Here is a 12,965-nt window from a genome sequence, read left to right on the forward strand (position 1 = left end):
TAGATGTTTATTTGTGAATGATTGAAGTTTATAATGTGTTATTATATACTGAATTTGTTGTGGGATTGTATAGATTTTGTTAATGAAAGAATAAATGTGGAAATGCAAATTAGGAAAACGCAGGATTGAGTACGTTAGTATCGTGACGTGTGATGAATTGATGGATAAGACCATGGTTGTTCCATGGCAAAGTGTGAAATGTAGGTATGGTATCATCCATCTTGAGTTGTGAAATGTAGGTATGGTATTATCCATCTTGAAATGTGAAATGTAGGTATGGTATTATCAAATCCATCTTGAGTTAAAAATGTAGGTATGGCATTTCCCATACCGAGTTGAAAAATGTAGGTATGGTATTTCAATGAGGAAAACCATACTGAGTTGTGAATCGTGGCATTGAGCAACGACGTACTCAATTTCGTAAGCCGTTTCCTAATTTGATTATAAGAAATAAAGAGAAGTGATCCAAATGGAAGAGATTGAGTAGTTGTTCTTGTTGAGCTCAACTATGTGAATTATTATAACAATGGTTGTGAATCGCAGGAAACTTTAGTAAGTGTTTTGGTATTGTTTGGAAATATTATGTTTGGTAAGCATTACTTTTAACCTATGAACTTACTAAGCTTCAATAAGCTTACTTGTGTGTGTTTAATATTTTTATGTAGATTGACTTGAAGTGAAGTGGGTAGATCGGATCAACACAACAAAGCACACTATCCAGATCAATTCGGTAGCTTTTGTTTTATGTTTGAAGATTTATATGGCATGTATAGAGTTTAAATGAAATGAAGTAAAGATGTTATAAACTAGTTAACAACATTTCGTACTAAAATAGTTTTTGGTTAGTAGCGATGAGTCTGAGTTTGAAAATTCACCATAAATCATAAAAATATAATTATAGGTTGAATAAAATATGAAATTAAATCTTATTGAATCTAGTTTCACATAGAAGAAACGGTGTAAGCAAAAGGCTTTCATATCGGAGATATTTGAATTTTTGTGAGACAAGGTCGAGTGATTTTAACTCCCTGTTTTGATTTGTAAAAATCATTAAAATTATAAAAATTAATTAGGAGTCATACTATATATGTATGGATTCCTTATTGAGTCTATTTTAATAGAAATAAACGTCTTGGTTATTTGAATTCTTTACATGGAGAAATTTGGTTCAGTAGTGAGCAGGGTCGAGCAGCCGAACCACGAAGCAGGGAGACTTCAACTAATAAACTGTACTAATTGGCCCAACCAACAATTCTAGAAAAAATTAGTAAGTATATATATGAGCCTAGATTTGGGGAAAATTTACGGATTTAGATTTGAGTTTTGTAACTCGAGATATGATTTTTTTGCATCTGTAACGCAGTTGGACAGCTTATGCGGAAAGTGTGATATAAATTGTTTGAATTTGTTTAAGTGCTCAAATAAGTTTAGTAATGCCTCGTGCTTGACTCCGGCATTATCTCGGGTAAAGGGCGTTACATTTATTGGTATCGAGCTTTGGTTTAGTCGATTCTCGAAGCAATTTGATGTGTAAAATGTTTAAAATACATGCCATATAAATCTGTGATAGTGTGATGTGAATGATCCGATCTAATTACTAATTTTTGTTATAGATTGTAAAGATGTCGATAGACCCGATGGTGCTAGTCAAGAAGAGGAAGTTAATAGTAGAATCTGAGACTTCGAAAGCGGGAACAAGTGGTAATGTCCCTATTTCTTTGATGAGAGAGGAAGAACTTAAAAATATGATTTACGGATTAATGAATCAGTGGTATCATGAAACAATACAAGGAATAAGTCAGGCACAACAACCTCCTCCTCCCCCTACTGTACCACCAGTTACAACCCCGGTTACTCCTTCTTTAATAGATGAATCTAGCAAAAGAACACCAATTGAAAAACTCAGAAAGTTTGGAGCTGAAGAATTTCGAGGGAGATCGGACGATGATCCGGTTAAAAGAGTATTGGTTAAAGAGTTTGGAGAGAGTTTTAAGCAGATGATGTGTTCTCCGGAGGACTATTTAGGATGTGCGTTTGCTATTGAAAGAAGAAGCGTATAATTGGTGGGAAACCATTGAGGCAGTGGTACCTGCAGATAAACTTACCTGGGAATTCTTCCAAAACGAATTTAAGAAGAAGTATGTGGGAAAGAGATATTTAGATAAGAAGAAGAGAGAATTTCTTGATCTTCGACAAGGGAATAAAACAGTGGCCGAATATGAAAGAGAATTTGTGTATCTCAAGAGATATGCTCGGATGTTGTATCGACAGAGGAAGAAATGTGCATTAGATTTGAAGAAGGGCTTAATGATGAAATCAAAATGATGATTGGAGGTACAGAGATTAGAATTTGTGATTCTGTCGATCGAGCTCAAAAGATGGAAGAAGTGTATACGAGAAAGATGCAAAGAGAAAGAAGAGGTAAAGAGGTATACAAAAGAAGTTTCTCTAGACCAACTTCGACTTTTTCGGCCAAAAAGTTCAGAAATGATTCTGGTCGACCTGTTATAATCCCGGAACGATCGAATAAAAGTAAAACGACTCAACAAGATATCGGAGTAACTAAGAAACCAGCAGCTAGTGCTAGTAGTGTGCAAAATATTCCGAGACTTAGATGTAAAAATTGTGGTAGATTTCATATTGGTGAGTGTTGGGGAAGAGCCGAAGCTTGCTATAAATGTGGTGGAACTGATCATTTTATTCGGGATTGTCCTTAATTATTAAAAGAAGATAGAGAACAAGGGGAGAAGCAAGCAAATACTCCTCAGAAAGGTAAACGTTTGGGTCAAAGTAGTGCTGCTGGGACTGTTCATTCGGGAACGAGAGATACTACTTTCGATCGAGACAAGAGTACTGCGTACATATGCTATCCGGCAAGGAAAGAGCTTCGCTCCAGATGTGATAGCTGGTAATTTCTATCTTTTTATGATTCAGATATGCTTTAATTGATCCCGGATCTACACATTCATATATTTGCTTTGCATTAGTGTCGAAAAGAAAATGATTTATTGAGTCCATCGACCTTGAATTGCAAGTCACTAATCCACTAAGGCAAAGTGTGTTGGTTAATTTAATATGTCGGAATTGTCCTTTGAAAATACAAGGTGTGAATTCTCTGCTGATTTAATGTTGTTACCTTTCCGAGAATTTGATGTTATTCTTGGAATAGATTGGTTGATTGAACACGATGCCATAGTGAATTGTAGAGAAAAACGGATTGATTTAAAATGTCGACAGGGAAATAGTTTCAATGAGTTTGGGGATAAAAGAATGATGTCGAATTATTTCACCTTCTGACTCGAAAATTGATTCGGAAAGGTAATGAAGCATTTTAGCTTATATTCTTGATACTCGGGTTCGAATTGAAGATGGAACAATTTTCAGTTGTTAATGAGTTTCTTGATGTGTTTCTGAGGAATTACCGGTTTACCCCAGATCGTGAGGTTGAATTCACAATTGATGTAATTAAGCATGTACCCAATATCAATAACACCGTATAGAATGGCACCGGTGAGTTAAAGAGTTGAAGACACAGTTGCAAGAGTTATTGGATAAAGGGTTCATCGAATCGAGTATATCACCTTGAGGCGACTTTGTCTTATTTGTGAAAAAGAAAGATGGTTCGTTGCGATTGTGTATTGATTACTGAGCGGTTGAATAAGGTAACAATTAAAATAAATATCCATTACCTCGTATCGATGATTTGTTTGATCAACTGAAAGGTCTGCAGTGTTCTCAAAAATAGACCTTAGATCTGGGTATTATCATTTGAAGGTTAAAGAGTGTGATGTGCCAAAGGCGCTTTTGAACTCGGTATGGTCACTACGAATTTTGGTAATGCCTTTTGGTTTAACGAATGCCCTTGCTGCATTTATGGATTTAATGAATCGAATTTTTCAGTCTTATTTGGATAGATTTGTGGTGGTATTTATTGATGACATATTGGTCTATTCAAAGACGAATCCGAACATGCACAAGACTTGAGAATTGTACTACGACGTTGAGAGAAAAACGGTTATATGCGAAATTTAGTAAATGTGAGTTTTGGCTTCATGAGGTTGGATTTCTGGGTCATATTATATCAACTGAAGGAATTCGTGTGGATCCAAGTGAAGTTTCAGAGTGGTGAATTGGAAAACACCAAGAATGTAAGCGAAGTGCGAAGTTTTCGGAATTAGCAGGATACTATCGCCGTTTTGTAAAGAATTTTTCCATGATTGCTTCACCAATGACTCGTTTATTACGAGAAGAATGTTGAGTTTATGTGGTCGATGAATGTCAAGAGAGCTTTGATCGATTAAAGAAAATGTTAATGAAGCTCCGGTCTTAACTCAACCGAATCAGTATACCGTATGTTGTGTCTGATGATGCATCTTTAAGTGGTTTGGGTTGTGTGTTAATGCAATGGAAAGGTGGTGGCTTATGCTTCACGGCAATTAAAACCACATGAAAAGAATTACCCTACACATGATATTGAGTTAATGCAATTATTTTTGCCTTAAAAATTTGGAGACACTATTTATATGGTGAGAAGTGTTATATGTAAACGGATCACAAAAGTTTGAAATACTTAATGACTCGAAGGAACCGAACTTAAGACAGAGACGGTGGTTAGAGTTCTTTGAAAGACTATGATTTGGTTATTGACTATCATCCAGGAAAGCTAATGTAGTTCTTGATGCACCGAGTCGAAAGTCATCCTTGTTTGCACTTCAGCAATGAATGCTCATTTGGCTCTTAATGAAGAAGGTGTTGTATTAGTAGAATTGAAGGTAAAACCAATGTTTCTTCAACAAATTGAAGCTGCAGAATGAAGATCCAAAATTGGTCTTTGAAACGGCAAATGGTTCGGGATAATTTAGATTCGAGTTCAAGATTGATGATGAAGGTATATTGCGCTATCATAATAGGATTTGTGTTCCCAATAATTCGATTTAAAGAATGATATTCTTTCGAAGCACATAATAGTATGTATTCTATTCATCCGGTAGTACAAAATGTATGGTGATCTGAAAAAGACATATTGGTGGCTCGGTATGAAAAGAGAAATTTCGAATTTATTGCAAAATGTTTGATTTGCCGACAAGTTAAAGCAGAGCATCAAGTGCCAACGGGTTTATTACAACCCATTATGATTCCTGAATGGAAGTGGGAGCATATTTCAATGGATTTTGTGTTAGGATTGCTGTGACTCAGAAAGAAAGATTCGATATGGGTGATTGTTGATAGATTGACAAAGTCAACACACTTTATTCCAATCGAATGCATTTTTCACTTAATAAGTTAGCGAATTGTATGTGTCGAGATTGTGAGACTACATGGAGTTCCAATATCTATCATTTCGATGGGATCCGAGGTTTACTTCAAGATTTTGGAATAAATTGCAAGAAGCCTTAGGCACCAGATTGAATTTTAGTACAAGATTTCATCCTCAAACAGATGGACAATCAGGCGAGTGATTCAAATTTTAGAAGATATGTTAAGATGTTGTATACTCGAGTTTGGTGACAGTTGGGAAAGGTATTTACCGCTATGAGTTTGCTTACAACAATAGCTATCGTCTAGTATAAAATGACACCATTTGAGGCTCTTTATGGTAGAAAATGCAAGACTCCATTGTGTTGGTCTGAATTGAGTGAATCAAAAATAGTTGGGGTTGATTTGATTCGAGAAACCAAGAGAAAGTCCGGATTATTCGAGATAGTCTAAAAGTCGCTTCGGATCGTCGAAGTCATATGCGGATTTAAAACGAAGAGACATAGAATATGCATGGGTGATCGAGTATTTTAAAAGTTTCACCATGGAAAAGGGTGTTACGATTTGGTAAAAAGGAAAATTAAGTCCGAGATTCATAGGGCCATATGAAATTGTGGAAAGGGTTGGTCCTGTGGCTTATCGTTTGGCTTTACCTCCGAACTTGAGAAGATTCATAATGTGTTTCATGTGTCTATGCTAAAGCAAGATAGGTCGATCCTTCACACGTAATTCCCATATCGAAATTGAGCTTCAACCGGATATGACTTATTCGAAGAACCGGTGAAGATTTTGGCTCGTGAAGTTAAGGAATTGCGGAACAAAAGAGTACCATTGGTTAAAGTATTATGGCATCGACATGGTATGTAGGAGGCAACTGGGAAACAGAGGAGTCAATGAGATCACAAGATTCAAATCTATTTTCAGTAACAAATTTCGAGGACGAAATTTTTAAAGGGGAGAGTTGTAACGGCCTAATTTTCAGTGGTGTCGGAAATGGTGATTTGAGATCACTAAATTCGACAAATAAGATTGAACAAGATAGTAATTTAATATTTATGAGTCAAGTAAGAATTTAGAAGAATTTGTGAAATGGTGAAATTAGTGAATTAAAAGAATTTATTAGGTCAACGGGTCAAAAATGAGGTATCGAGACCTCAAAGTTGAAAATCGAGCTATAAATATTTTTATAAATATTTATGGAGTGTCATTGAGTTAGTATTAAAGTTTCGTTAGAAAATTTTAACGCTTGGATGGCTAATTAATTAAAAGGATTAAATTGAAAATAGCACAAAATTTGTTAAATTGTGAGTAAATAGCTTAAGTATTTAAAAGATGGATTTAAAGAGCAATTAGACCCAAAGGTTAATGACTGGACGGTTTGGGTATGAAATAAGCAAGAAAACAATGTGAACAAGGGCAAAATTGGAAATAGATAAAAGTTAATAGTTAAATAATGATGTAATTGAAAAATCTAGACATTTTTCATATTTTCTCACCAAAACGCCATAGAAGGTCCGGAGAAAGCTGGTTTTCATATTTTACATCATATCAAGAATCCAAAGAAGAACGAGGAAAAGAAAAAGTTGCGGAATAGTCCCTAAATTTCAATATCTTCTACAAATTAGCCGGGTAAGTTCATATGGTTGAATTTAGATGTTTATTTGTGAATGATTGAAGTTTATAATGTGTTATTATATACGGATTTGTTGTGGGATTGTATAGATTTTGTTAATGAAAGAATAAATGTGGAAATGCAAATTAGGAAAACGCAGGATTGAGTACGTTCAGTATCGTGACGTGTGATGAATTGATTGGATAAGACCATGGTTGTTCCATGGCAAAGTGTGAAATGTAGGTATGGTATCATCCATACCGAGTTGTGAAATGTAGGTATGGTATTATCCATATTGAGTTGTGAAATGTAGGTATGGTATTATCAAATCCATACCGAGTTAAAAATGTAGGTATGGCATTTCCCATACCGAGTTGAAAATGTAGGTATGGTATTTCAATGAGGAAAACCATACTTGAGTTGTGAATCGTGGCATTGAGCAACGACGTACTCAATTTCGTAAGCCGCTTCCTAATTTGATTATAAGAAATAAAGAGAAGTGATCCAAATGGAAGAGATTGAGTAGTTGTTCTTGTTGAGCTCAACTATGTGAATTATTATAACAATGGTTGTGAATCGCAGAAACTTTAGTAAGTGTTTTGGTATTGTTTGGAAATATTATGTTTGGTAAGCATTACTTTTAACCTATGAACTTACTAAGCTTCAATAAGCTTACTTGTGTGTGTTTAATATTTTATGTAGATTGACTTGAAGTGAAGTGGGTAGATCGGATCAACACAACAAAGCACACTATCCAGATCAATTCGGTAGCTTTTGTTTTATGTTTGAAGATTTATATGGCATGTATAGAGTTTAAATGAAATGAAGTAAAGATGTTATAAACTAGTTAACAACATTTCGTACTAAAATAGTTTTTGGTTAGTAGCAGTAGTCTGAGTTTGAAAATTCACCATAAATCATAAAAATATAATTATAGGTTGAATAAAATATGAAATTAAATCTTATTGAATCTAGTTTCACATAGAAGAAACGTGTAAGCAAAAGGCTTTCATATCGGAGATATTTGAATTTTTGTGAGACAAGGTCGAGTGATTTTAACTCCCTGTTCTGATTTGTAAAAATCATTAAAATTATAAAAATTAATTAGAGTCATACTATATATGTATGGATTCCTTATTGAGTCTATTTTAATAGAAATAAACGTCTTGGTTATTTGAATTCTTTACATGGAGAAATTTGGTTCAGTAGTGAACAGGGTCGAGCAGCCGAACCTCGAAACAGGGAGACTTCAACTAATAAACTGTACTAATTGGCCCAACCAACAATTCTAGAAAAAATTAGTAAGTATATATATGAGCCTAGATTTGGGGAAAATTTACGGATTTAGATTTGAGTTTTGTAACTCGAGATATGATTTTTTTGCATCAGAATGCAGCTTGGACAGCTTGTCCGGAAAGTGTGATATAAATTGTTTGAATTTGTTTAAGTGCTCAAATAAGTTTAGTAATGCCTCGTGCTCGACTCCGGTGACGGTCTCGGGTAAAGGGGGCGTTACAGCCGGGATAGATGCAAGTAATGGAATCTATCCTATTGCATATACTGCTGTTGAAAGTGAAAATCAAGCATCATGGTGCTGGTTCTTAGAGTTGCTCATATTGGACTTGGAAATTGTAAGCTCATATCAAATATCTTTCATGCCTGACAAACAGAAGGTAAAACTCCATTTGTTTCTTTTGTTATATGTTTTTTCTGTTTAGGATGTATGCCAAAGAATTAAATTGTTTATGTTTTATTTGCAGTGACTTGTAGAAGCAATATCCATGTTGTTTCCTAATACAAAAACAAGACACCATGTTAGACACCTACATGCCAACTTCAAGAAAGCTTGTTTAAAAATAAAGGAATTGGAAGATTTGCTTTAAAGCTACCAAAGCAAGCACTCCAAGAGATTTTGAGGATGTCATGGTTGAACTGAAGAATACCAATCAAGATGCTTATGATTGGTTGAAAGGAAAGAACCCTACTTACTGATCAACGTCCCACTTCTCATTTAGGAGTTAGTCTAACATGTTGGTGAATAATCTTTGTGAATGCTTTAACAAGGTAAACCTCTATTTATTTTCTATATGCAGTTCATTAAGGAGCAAGTTTCATAATCATTTATGTTACCTATTGGTAGGTGATATTGGAAGCAAGAGGGAAGCCCATTCTGACCATGATGGAAACAATTAGGACCAAGATTATGCGGTTGATTGTCAAGAAGAAAGAATAAGCTGAAAAAATTGAAAGAAACTTATGTCCAAAGATCAAGAAAAAGCTAAATGTCAATATGAAAGATTCGCTGAGGTAAATAGATCTTTTTTAATCTATATGTGTAACACCCATAACCCGTATCTGTCGTCGGAACAGGGTTACGAAGCATTACTGTAGTTTTTAGAATATTTACAAATAATTCATTTCAATTACTAATCATTTTTCGGTATTATCCATAATGTCCCTAGAATGGACCTTTTAGGCCCAAAATGAATATTAGGATCGGGTTGGAACTAATTCGGGAACATAGGAAGCTTTTTATGAAATTTAAAAATTTCTCTCATGTACAAGGGTCACACGCCCGTGTGGGTAGGCCGTGTGAGCAGTGACACAAGTCACACGGTCGTGTCTCTAACCCATGTAACTCTCTGACTTGCAAAACGTGAAGATGCAGTTTTCACACGGCCAAGACATACTCTCGTGTTCTAGGTCGTGTGGAACACACAGCTGAGACATACACCTATGTCTCTGCCCGTGTGCTCAATTCTGAGTATTCTGTTTCTCAAATTTAAGATGTAGAAGACACACGGCAAGACCACATGCTCATGTGCTTGGCCGTGCGTCATACACGGTCAAGATACACACTCATGTGCCTACCAGTGTGGATGAAAATAGGGCATTTTAAGGCTACTTTTCTAACCCTTTCCAATATCAACCTAAATATAACATTTCCTTATACCAATACAACCCAACCAAACAACCAAATCAAGTCAAATATCAAGTCTTAAACCTAATGTGTCATCGTACTACTCATTTACATAAACTTACCATGTAATTCCATTCATTGACTACTATTAGATACTATTAAGTACATGTATATAAACTAACATATATGTATAGGAGCCATTCATAACCATATTACATGTTTACTTCCTTTTCATTCAATCCTATACATGCCATATAAACCATAAGTTGTATTACAAAATCTACCGGTGAAATCTGGATAGTGTGGCCCGATGTATTGATCCAATCCTCCGATCTTTTGTTAATCTAAAATGAACATTTAACACACAAAAGTAAGCTTATGAAAGCTTAGTAAGTTCATAGGCTTTAAAATAAATCTTACCGAACAAGAAATAACGAAACATTAAACAGAACATTTCATTAATATTCCTTGCCAATCACAATATCAAATGATGAATTTACTTGATTGAGCTCAATATCACAACTGATCGAATTCTATCACTTTAATTCATATAACACTTACCAATTCTTGTCAAATTAGAGAACGTCTTGTGGATTTGAGTATATCGTTTGCTTAATACCATAGTCCAACTATGGTCTTACACATATATTACCATGGCCTTGCCATGGTCTTATACATATCACAATGCCATAGCCTCGCTATGGTCTTTCACTTAATTACGACGCCATAGCCCAGCTATGGTCTTACACGTATACACATATACTGCTATGGTCCAACCATGGTCTTACGTTCACAATGCCATAACCCAGTTAGGGTCTTTTCACTGAAATGCCATAGCCCAGCTATGGTCTTACATTCCACACTTTTCCATGGTCCAACCATGGTCTTATCCATCAATTCATCACTGGTCACGGACAATCGTACTCAATCCTGCGTCCTGCTCAATTTGAACTTTCGGTCCGATTTTCATATTTTACAATATTTATAATTCAATAACAAAAATATGAAATAACACATTATATCATTCCTAAGTTAAAAATTAAACAATAAAATTCAACCATATGAACTTACCTGGTTCAATTTGTAGAAGTTGTAGGAATTCAAGGACTAAACGACAATTCTCACTTTTCCACGTTTATCTTCGGATTCTCGATCTATAATGTAAAATTTTCCATTCATTAGCATATAATTCAATTCTAATTCACTTCACAATTTATACCCTTCAATTTTTCGAAATTACACTTTTACCCTAAATTTTATAGTTTTTTACAATTTAGTCCCTGCTTAATTTGCTCATCAATTAAGCTAATTTTTCTCAAATTAATGCTCTATATATTTATTTTTAGCTACTATACAGCCTTTGATATGCATAATTTCAACACCAAACCCTAATTCACAACTTTTTCACAATTAGGTCCTAAAAATCATTTTCTATTAAAATCACTTAATAAAATCATCATATAATGAAATTAAAGCTTCAAATACATGTTAATTCATCATAAAATTCCAGCATTCATACATGATAACTTTAAAAGTCACTCATGGAATCAAAAACAAATGAATTCAATAGTTGGACCTAATTGTAAAAGTCCCAAAAACATAAAAATTTCAAAGAAAAAGCAACTCACATGGTGAAAAAATATGAAAAACCTGCTTGATAAATCTCCTATGGCATTTTGGCTGATGAAAAATGAAGAAAAATCTAGATTTTTTTTTCAATTTAATCTTTGTTTTATTTGATAAATTTACAAAATTTCCAATTTTGCCCTTATTTCACATTGATTTCTTACTTATTTCCTTGCCCTTACCATCCAGCCCATATAATTTGGGTTTATTTTCCTTTTAAATCCTTCCATTTTAGACACTTAAGCTGTTTAATCACTTTAAAAAGTTTTGTACCTTTTACAATTTAGTCCTTTTTAATTAATTAACTATCAAAACGTTAAAATTTCCTAACGAAACTTTAATACTAACTCATTAACACTCCATAAATATTTATAAAAATATTTATGGCTTGATTTATAAATTCGAGGTCTCAATACCTCATTTTTGACCCAATTTATTTTATAAATTCCTTTAAATTACAAAATTCACTAATTCAAAAATACTTCTAATGCCATACTTGATTCATAAATGTTAATTTATTAGATTCTTTAAACTCACTCGTCAGATTTAATGATCTCGAATCACTGTTTCCAACACCACTAAAAATTAGGCTGTTACAATATGTCTTTATTCTACCATCACATGCTAGTGGGGCCCATCACGTGCTATCTTTACTTGAGTATGATATGTTTTAGTGATTATTTTTTAGGTGTGTCCCATCACATGCTTGTGGGGACAGATATTAGGTTGAATGTGATCTAGATAGTCAGCATGTGGTGGACCTAGTTGAGAATTCTTATTCCTACTAAAATTGGGATATCACTGACATCCCTTGTATGCATGTGGTGGCTGTCATTCATCTAAAAGATGAAGACCTTGAAACTTATGTACAAACTTGGTACACCAAGGAAACCCAACTTGCCATTTACTCCAACTTCATTAGGTGAGTAAGGGGTCCTAAGTAATGGGAGTTTGTGATGGACATGCTGCCAATATTGCCTCCTACACTAAAAAGGCCACCTAGTAGACCTACTAAGATCAGAAGGAGAAAACCTGATGAGCCACAAACAACAACAAAGCTGACCAAGAAAGGAGTGGAAATGAAGTGTAATAAATGTAATAAATTAGGCCATAATAAGAAGAGTTGCAAAGAGGAACTTGACCAAAACGTTCTAGTAAGTCATCTACCTTGGCTTCATTAGTTTACTTTTAATATGCAAAGTGTTTGATGGATTTCACTTGTTCGTGTAGGTCACAAGACACAAAGTTGACGTTCATAACCAAGTGGTTGCCCCAACTCATCAAGAAGCTACCCCAACTCACTAAGAAGCTACCCTAAGAGAAAAGTTTTCGTTCAAGAGGAAACCAGTGTCCAACCATTGTTAGATGAATGTCTTCTACTCAAGAGTCATCTGTCTTAGACCCATCAATGAGACTGTGAACCGAAAGTTTATTTTGTTAACTGTTTTGAGTTTATTGTGTAAATTTGCCTATTACTACTACTGATTTCTTAACTTAGGCATATTCTTTTTTTTTTTTTTGTAAATTTAACTATTATTGCTATTGATATCT

This window comes from Gossypium arboreum, chromosome 4 (genome assembly GCF_025698485.1).
Source record: "Gossypium arboreum isolate Shixiya-1 chromosome 4, ASM2569848v2, whole genome shotgun sequence".
NCBI lineage: Eukaryota > Viridiplantae > Streptophyta > Magnoliopsida > Malvales > Malvaceae > Gossypium > Gossypium arboreum.